The 7,007-nt window shown below is 35.0% G+C and overlaps 1 non-coding gene across 1 annotated transcript; it reads left to right on the forward strand.

The window, feature by feature from the left end:
• The first annotated feature begins 4,938 nt into the window (after positions 1 to 4,938).
• Positions 4,939 to 5,040, forward strand: LOC112834533 (U6 spliceosomal RNA). The gene has a single exon (XR_003210942.1). It is a non-coding gene; the product is annotated as a U6 spliceosomal RNA (small nuclear RNA).
• The last annotated feature ends 1,967 nt before the right edge of the window (positions 5,041 to 7,007 follow it).

Genomic DNA, 7,007 nt, shown 5'->3' on the forward strand with positions numbered 1-7,007 from the left:
CAAAGGTGGTTGGTTACTCTTCCACCAAAGCACTGGTCCTAATTTCCAAGCACATGAGTAAAAGACTAGGAGTAGTCTTGTTCTGTACCTTCACTAAAACAATGAGGGAAGGAATGAATATGGAAAAACGATTAACCTAGGTATTTTTTTTCTGAATAATTAAGTAGTATGCCATAGGGAGCTGCCGAAACAGATACCTGGAATCTAGAAAGAGAAAAGTACCCTAGTTATATGATGACCTGAAAATTTAGGAACACATATATTCTGTCACTTCAACCTCATATCCCCACCATCCATACATTACTGTTAGCTATATGTTCCTGTAACAGGGAGCTCTGTTTACTACTAACATATCATGATTTTCATTTGGGTGACAACAAATATTCCAGCTATCCATGACTACTCTGATTCCCTGCCCCAAACCAGAAGTAGACAAAATTATGCACATATAAAACAGAGCAACCAAGCATTTGAAGGAAACGGTACAATGAAGAGCATCAAAATTGTAGAACAAATCTCAATGAAACAGTTAATATAGGGCAATGTTTTAAAAAGTATAACTAATAACAGCCTTAGTAAGATTCTACTCCAGATGATATTGATTCTATAGAAAATTATCAAATTATAAGAAAATCTTCTCTATATATAAATCAAAACAGAATACTTGGAGATTGAAATCTTTTTTTTTTTTTTCTAAGAGTGCAATGCCTTTAAAAAGAGAGGCACAAGATTGGATTAGTGAGTTAGAAAAGGGAATGGATAGATTGCTTAGGAAAAAAAAAATCTCAAATTGTCAAACATATCTTTTTAAAATGTATAAAATGTTTTTACAAATGTGAAAGATATAAATACTAAAAGAGATATAATAAAATGAAAAAATATAAAGCAAAATTTGGAAGCTATGATATCTGTATGATACAAGGATCCATAAGGACAGCAGAGAGACGATAGGAGAACAAATAAGAAAAAACGGTAGAAACTATTTCTCTGAGTTGAAAATAAGCAAAAGGTTTTAATTTGATAGAGGTGAGTTCATTTATAGTTTTAATGTTTTGATATAATTGCCTAACAGAAGGCAATTGAAGTAGTTTGTCATCAGTTTATATCACCTGGATTCAAGATACTGGCAGGATTGTTGAAATCAAATATTATGTACAATATTTACTTCATAACAGTAAACAAAATAGTTATATGTAAAATGGATTACATAAAAGATATTACATAATAGCCTAATACATTGTAGCATGATGGAAGGTTATCTTATTAAATATATCTAGTTTTACACCTGTTTTGTGGTGTTGAGGAATGATGGTACAGATAAAATAACATAGGTCCTGATGGACATTAACTGACTTAATTTATAATAATTAGATTTGATAGGGCAAAATTGCCTTATATTCAAGAAAAATTAGATTTATAGTAAGTTAAGTTTGTTAAAAAATAAAAACAAACTAAGAAATGGGGAAAATAAATCTGATGCCCCAAATGCTCAAATTAGGATTTATTACTGGTTTCAAATTAAGGTCTTTGAGTTTTCAAAATGCATAGCACTCAGTTTTCATCAGGAGTATATATACTTAGGGTAATTAATAAACAATATAAAAACATACTGGCAAAATCTATAAATATGAAGTAAACCCCTGTATAGCAGTCTCTATCAATAGTTTAAAGCAGGATTTCTCAATCCTGACTGCACATTATCACCCTCTGGGGAGATTTAAAAGTATCACTGCTGAGGACACAGTTCCAGAGATTCTGATTGAATTGGCCTGGATGGCATTCTGGAACAGCAGTTTTCAAAAGCTCCCTAGGAGTTTCTAATGTTCAACAAGCAGTGAGAACCACTGGTTGGAATTAATAGTATGGATTCTTAGTCGATATTGGCACATGTGTTGATATATAAATAGATTTTATTTTACCCTTTAAAAAACTTAGAAACAAGGTGTGGGAAGAATCTTACATGTTCCCTAACATATTTCTGCTCTGTTTTCATTACCATCAATGACAAGAAACTGACAGTGCTGGCACCTAATAGTCAATTAAATAATTATTTGTTGAATTGTGAATTGAACTGCTTCCAGAAGTTACATAATGCACCATTCCTTATAATATTCCTCCTCTGTGATTTTAAATGTAGAAAGGTCCTTTCCCATGGCGTAATTGGTATAATCAACATCCATAATTTCTATACTTGTTATGGCTCTATTAAAAAGAGAATATTATGTTTATACCCTATTTCATTCCCTTGGGATCCTCAATTACTTGGATTTACCTATATACTCATTTTCATTGTAGCAACTCATTTCTCACTTACTTATTTACCACTATAACCAGATTAGGGAAAGAAAAACATTCATGTAATCTAACAGAAGAAGCACAGATACTTTTGCACATGAAATAAAGTTTATGTTAATTAGAAGCACATTGATTAATTTTTTAAATTCTTATTGTGAATGTTTTTAATTGTAGACATTTTGGAGGAAAGCAAGCCATAGGCCACTTGGAACGCCCTCCGTTTTCCATGCCCAACCAGCTGTGGCCCCCACTTCTAGTGTATTTTAAAAACTTGAGAAAAAAATTTAACCTTTCATGATAAGGAAGCAACAGAAATGGACAAATGATATAAGCCATAGACATGCTATGCCATAGACTCAAGAATGATCCTATATTAGTGTGTGTGTGTGTGTGTGTGTGTGTGTGTGTATATGACAAATTACCACAAAATTAGTAGTTTACAATAGTATAGATTTATTTTTCTCATGTTTCTCATGGAATAAGAGTCCAGGCACAGTTCACTGTAGCCTCTACTTAGAGTCTCACAAGGCTGCCGTCATGGTTTTGACCAGATTGCATTAATGTCTGGAGACTTGACTGGGGAAGAATCTACTTCTAAGCTTATTTAAGATTTTGGCAACATTTATGTAGTTGCAATTAATATGATTGAAGGCGTCAGCCCCTTCTTGGCTGCCAGCTGGAGTCTGCCTTCAGGTTCTAGAGGCTGCCCACAGTTCCTTGTCACGTGGGCTTTTTCAACTTGGCTGCTTATTTCAACCCTATATGGACAATCTGTAGCACCAGTTTGCTAAAATGGAGTCTTATATAGTATATAAACTAATATTAATAGAATGATATCTTCTCCCCTTTGTCACATACTGTTGGTTAGAAGATAGTCACCAGCCCCTTGCCCACTCAACAGGAGATTGCATAAAAGTGTGAACACAGAAGTGAGAATCGTTTGGGTCACCTTGGGGGTCTGTTTGCCAGAGGTTTCAATGACCATAAGCTTAGATTATTTATGTAGGGAGAAATATTCATCCTGGGTGGAATACCAGACAAGTTCCTAAGGATGTAAAATCGGTAAACTCTGCCAATCCTCCCCCATACATAAAACTAGCAAGAGTTTGCTTCTTGTGCAGTACAGTAAAGGGAAGTCAGTAGGCCCTGGCACACACTGTGTTCCCTTTTCTCCATCCCTTACACCCTTGGAATCTGACCCCCTCTGCATTAAGTTGTAGAACTCTTGTCACTGTTCAGTATGCATTTACTTCAATGAAACATGGGTAAATTATTATTCATAAAATGAAACAAGATAAGCTAGATTAGGCTGTGGTTACAAATACCCCTTCCCAAATTTTAGTGTATTAAAATAACAAAGGTTTAAGTGTTGCTCATACTTCACATCGGTCAGGGCATTCTGCTTCCTGTCTTCCTCACTATCTGGAAAATTGCTGGTCTTCTGACATGGGAAAGAGTATATACGGCAAACTGTACACCTAGCTCTCAAAGTTTCTACTGGAGAAGACACATGTCACTTTTCCTTATGTTGACTAAAGTTAAGTCACAGGGTCAACACTTAATTTCAAAGTGGTGGAACCTGAAAGAGAATTGTAAAGAGATGATGTACTGCACTGAAGACTATTAAAGAGGATGGCGGAGAGTGTTCCCAGTTAGAGATGGGAAGCCAGATCACCCCCAGATTGAGAAGAAACAAACATATATGCTTTCAGTGTTAAACCAGCTGAAGACAAATGAATAAAATCTTTATTTACTTAAATTAATCCTCTCCAGTGTTTAAGTAAATAACTTGGGGAAGTTCAAGAGCAAAGGACTTCCTTATTTATAGCACCCTGCACCTGTCCACAGTCAAGGGTCCACGTGCACACTTGGAAGAAAAATTAGAACGATTTATATATGTACCAATGCTGCTCTCATACTTTTCATTTCCCTTTAGAACTCAAGTATATCTCTTCTCCTCAGTGCATTTCATCATTTTGCTCAGCAGAGGAATAATGCAAGAAAGACATAATTTTAATTCCTGATTATTGCTCTCCACAATTTTAACTTAGAGATAATATCATATATGTACTATTATGTGTATCTTCTCATACAGAAGTTTTGAGAATGACCAGAGGAGACCAGATAGGTAGGTAAGTGGATGGATGGATGGATAGATAAATAGATAGATAGATAGATAGATAGATAGATAGATAGATAGATAGATGATAGATGATGGATAGATAGATGATAGATGATGGATAGATAGATAGATAAAGGGGATAAGAAGTATGCTAAATGCTATTATATATTATTCTTCCCAGAGCTCATGGTAGAGTTGGAGAAATGGCAGGTTTAAATAACCAGGATTTTCACTGGTGCTTCCCTATTGGCACATCCATATTCCTTTTCTTGATTTCCTTTTTTTTTTTTAAGGTGTAGTAGCACTTGCAATTCATTATCAGCAAAGCTAGGACTCAGGAAAAGAAATGTCACCTAAACGAGATTATTAATTAATTAATTAATATTTTAGAATTAAAAAAATGGGGAGGTCATAACCTCCCTGCTGAGCAGGGAGCCCCATGCGGGACTCGATCCAGAGGCTCCAGAATCATGACCTGAGCCGAAGGCAGTCGCTTAACCAACTGAGAAAATGAGATTTTTGTGCCCACTTTGGCAGCATGTATACTAAAATTGATACAATTCAGAGTTAGCATGACCCTTGCTCAACGTTGACACAAAATTCATGAAGCATTCTATATTTTTGTGACAACAGTTAACAATGATGTATCATGTACTTGAAATTTGCAGAAGATAGAACTTACTCTTTTCACCACACAATGGTAACTATGTAGAAACGATGGGTATCTTACTTAATTGTAGTGATCCTTTTATAATGCATACACATAGTACAACATTATATTGTACACCTTAAATATATACAGTTTTTATATGTGAAAGATATTTTAATAGAGCTGCTAACAATTAAAAAAATAAGATTTTTTTAAAAGATAGGTTTGTTGTTTGGGATTTTTACTGAGTCTCTAAAATCTCATGAAAACTCATTCTAAAAATCAGACACTACAAATGAAAAAAACAGTTAATGTTCATCCTGTGTTAAATATTGCATATATTTATTCTGAATTTATGTGCTGATAGAAAAAAAGTTAAGTTGTAATTGATAATTTTGAATTTTTTTAAATATATTTTTCGTTTTCATTTTTGTCTTTATGTGATGTCGTTTTCACTGCAGGAAGAAAAAATGTTCATGTAATTATTACTTATATTGGTTGGGAAAATCTGATTTAATTTTCTGTGAACAACCAATTCTCTGCCATTCATGTGTACTTCTGAGCCCACTGCTATAATCTGTAATGAGAAGACTGTTGTTTTTCTTTGATGATAGATCTTACATCCTTTTGATGATTGTTCCAGCCTTTTTCTCTGAATTTCAGAGAAAGTCCAGGAACCCTAGATTCATTTCCAGGTGTTGATAAAGGAGTAGAGGAAAGGAAACAATAATTCCAAGTGTCCTGAAAACTATCCTTTGTCCAAAATATTCAAACTTCAGTAAATCTCCCAGACCAACTGCTAAGCCCAGAATTAACTTAGAAGAACATTTCAGTGCTTCCACAAATTTATGGAAATATTTATGTAGCATTTTCTGTATCTATTAATAGGTGAGTTTTAGTAGACGCCCAGTGAGGACTGAACCCTCACCTAGCTGTCAGGCGTGCTGATGGCTACCGGCTCTCAATTCAACCCCTCTCTAGCAATTGTTCTCAACTGAGAAGATCTGCCTTGCCTCAATCCGTGTCCCCTTTTCAGGGCAGTGCATTCAATGACTGGTTTATAGGGGTACATGAAAGAGAACTCCCTTGTTTTAAGACAAGATGATTCTGTAAGGTCCCAACCCCAGAACTTCTTCACCTGCTTTTTCCCTCATAGTTGATCCCAGAGCACTTTCCAATGGACTCACTACATGAAAATTTCAGAGTCAGAGTTTGTTTCCCAGAGCAACCTCTTTGTGATATGGATGTATAGTCACAAAACAAAAGCACAAACATTCATTCACAGCATGTAATTTTACAAATCCATCTTCTGGGAACAACCTCACAGTCAGCACCTCTTGTGGCCCAAAATGAAAGGACTCAGAGATGTTCATGTACATTTTAAGGAATTCCTTTTGACCTTCTCACAAAGAATTAACAATTAGGGATATAAACTGTGAAGCTTTATTAGTAATTTCTAGAAAATTATCTGCTGATAAGACTAATGGCTTCTTCTAGGGCTGGGAAAACAGCAGATTCTTCTGTTCAAATAGAAATGTGTCTGAGCCACGTTGGGAAGAGCCAGTAACTAACGTATGGCTCAGATTTCTAGGTAAATATGATGATGAATTCCTATTCTACAGAAAAAATAATGTTTTTTGAAAAATTGTAGCATCAAGCAGCAATGGAGAGTCCCTGATAACTCTGCATTATCCACAGGCATATTATGAAGTTTATGTCCACCTTACGTTTTTAGTGTTTTGGAGTCAAGAAACTAGACTGGCATGAGTATAAAACAAAATAAACTATTTCCTTTTTGTTTTGCCTAAACTACTATGTATAACTAAGTGGTTCTTAACCAGTGATTTTACCCCTAGGGGATTTTTCAAATTATCTGGAGACACTTTTGGTTGTCTCAACTCTAAAGGGAGGAATGCCATTGGCATGTAGTGGATAGAGGTC

This window comes from Callorhinus ursinus, unplaced genomic scaffold (genome assembly GCF_003265705.2).
Source record: "Callorhinus ursinus isolate GAN/ISIS: 27379988/994484 unplaced genomic scaffold, GSC_fseal_2.0 scaffold1, whole genome shotgun sequence".
Lineage (NCBI taxonomy): Eukaryota > Metazoa > Chordata > Mammalia > Carnivora > Otariidae > Callorhinus > Callorhinus ursinus.